Here is a 2297-nt window from a genome sequence, read left to right as displayed (position 1 = left end):
CCTGTCTGGGAGTTGCCCAATACTGGGTAGAGGCAGGTTGTTCTGAGTACCGTCTATGTATCTTGCAGTCTTCCCGAAGCTGAACTTTATGAGTCATAAACGAAGCCTGGCGCTGCTTTCCCAAACGCTCCACTGTCTTATCACCGTAATCTGAGTAGACTGTAGTGAATGTTATTAGTTTTCACACAGGCTCCATTATTCTAGCAATAATTGAACAATGATTCTGCAAATTCACCGGGAAGAACACCATGAAAACACAACTGCCGCTGTGTCCTTTATTAAAGTCCTTGTGAGAGGCCAAATAGTTTACAAATTCGTTCCTTGTATGTATATTAAACGGTATTTATTGAATGCTATTTTCGGCGTGGATTTTATACCGCAGTTTGTTGTCATTACGCTTCACCCAAATGGAAACTGAATTAGATGGTTATGATAATGAATATGCATGTTAAACATACTCTTACTAGCCAAATATTAGAAAATACCTTCTTTAGACATCAGTTTGTTTTACTGTCTTCTGCCTCCAAACAGACAAAAGTCAGCTGTTGAATATTGCGGTGAATTGAATGTTACAGTTAAAGTCACATGCTTGTACATAAGTTTTCTTCTTTTTTTATATTTAGTTATTTACATGTTAACAAGTAGTATCGGTCAAAGTATCTAAGACAGTGATATATTTTCCAGCAAGAATGTATTACTTAATGATATATTTAGAAATTCAGCAACAACGGTGACTCACTGTCATCTATGGACAAGCTCCGGAAAGACCGTACATGGCAATATTGTGGTAAAGTCTGACTGCTCCTGCATTTTCAGACACATCGAGTTACTACAGAAAGGTAGTCTGAGTGGAGGATTTGCTGTGGTCACTGAGTTTGGCGAGCTGTCATCACACAATTGACTCTCGTAAGTGTGAGGCATCCCTCTTAGATTCAAAACGCGATGGTAATTATTTGAAAGATGTTTATGACCAGCTTAGCGTCGGACTTCTGGTGTTAGTATTCCAAGAGGCTGGGCAGCGTGTTTCTCTCCACCGTCTCATGCGTGATTGATTGATGAGTCCATGTGAAGAAAACGCTGAGATAAAAAAGACAAAAGTTTAATCCAGAGACTGTTGTGAAAGAGGAAGAGGAGAAGAAGGAAACAAAATCAAAAGAAAGTAAGAAGAAGAAGAAAACAAAAATAAGACAAAAAAAAAGAAAAGGAAGAAAACAGCACCAATAACAATAACCACAAACCAACCAACCGAACGAACAATCAATATCAAACAACCAACTTAACAAACAAAGCAGAAGAGAAGAAAGTAAAGAATGTGGCGTATGAGGAAGGGAAGAAGAATTTGTTTGCTTTGGGGTTTTCCAGAATATGGCATAAAACCTTCCCAGGCCTAACCCCGTACAGAAGGGCGGACGGGCGTTTGACTCACTTACCTTCGCCTAATACTGAGCAGCATGAGGACAGCACCGCCAGCCAGCCCATCCCAGCCCATACCAATCAAGCCCAGCCTTCTTGTCTCTCACTCCGGCCACGGCAGACTGACAATTGGACGAGCTAACACTACTGTCCTTCCGCCCATCTCACGAATGTTGTCTGTTGCTCCACTACAGGTGTGTTGGTGGTTGATGTTGTTGTTGGTATCGGTGGTGGTGGTGGTGGTGGTGGTGGTGGTGATGATTAGAATGATGGAGCTCAAATTAGTGTTAGTAAAAAGTGGTTGTAAAATAGAGGGAATAGTTAATTGAATTGGTTTAATTACACACACACACACACACACACACACACACACACACACACACACACACCGCGTAGTGTAGTGGTTAGCACGCTCGACTCACACTCCAGAGGGTCCGGGTTCGAATCCCGGAAGCGGCGAGGCAAATGTATGGCCCCTGTTCACCTAGCAGTAAAATAGGTACGGGATGTAACTCGAGGGGTTGTGGCCTCGCTTTCTCGGTGTGTGGAGTGTGTTGTGGTCTCAGTCCTACCCGAAGATCGGTCTATGAGCTCTGAGCTCGCTCCGTAATGGGGAAGACTGGCTGGGTGACCAGCAGACGACCGAGGTGAATTACACACACACACACACACACACACACACACACACACACACACACACACACACCGCGTAGTGTAGTGGTTAGCACGTTCGACTCACAATCGAAAGGGCCGGGTTCGAATCCCGGTAAGCGGCGAGGCAGATGGGAAGCCTCTTAATGTGTGGCCCCTGTTCACCTAGCAGTAAATAGGTACGGGATGTAATTCGAGGGGTTGTGGCCTCGCTTTCCCGGTGTGTGAAGTGT

General features: G+C 44.1%; 1 long non-coding RNA gene across 1 annotated transcript; it reads right to left on the bottom strand.

The window, feature by feature from the left end:
- Positions 1-264: 264 nt before the first annotated feature.
- Positions 265-1585, bottom strand: LOC123518093. Its single transcript, XR_006678666.1, has 2 exons — positions 1431-1585; positions 265-1077 (listed from the first exon to the last, which is right to left on the bottom strand). It is a non-coding gene; the product is annotated as an uncharacterized LOC123518093 (long non-coding RNA).
- Between the last annotated feature and the right edge of the window lie 712 nt (positions 1586-2297).

The sequence above is a fragment of the Portunus trituberculatus genome, chromosome 43, assembly GCF_017591435.1.
Source record: "Portunus trituberculatus isolate SZX2019 chromosome 43, ASM1759143v1, whole genome shotgun sequence".
In the NCBI taxonomy this organism is placed as follows: Eukaryota; Metazoa; Arthropoda; class Malacostraca; order Decapoda; family Portunidae; genus Portunus; species Portunus trituberculatus.
The sequence above is the reverse complement of the archived record's forward strand: the minus strand, read 5'-3'. Positions and strand labels throughout refer to the sequence as shown.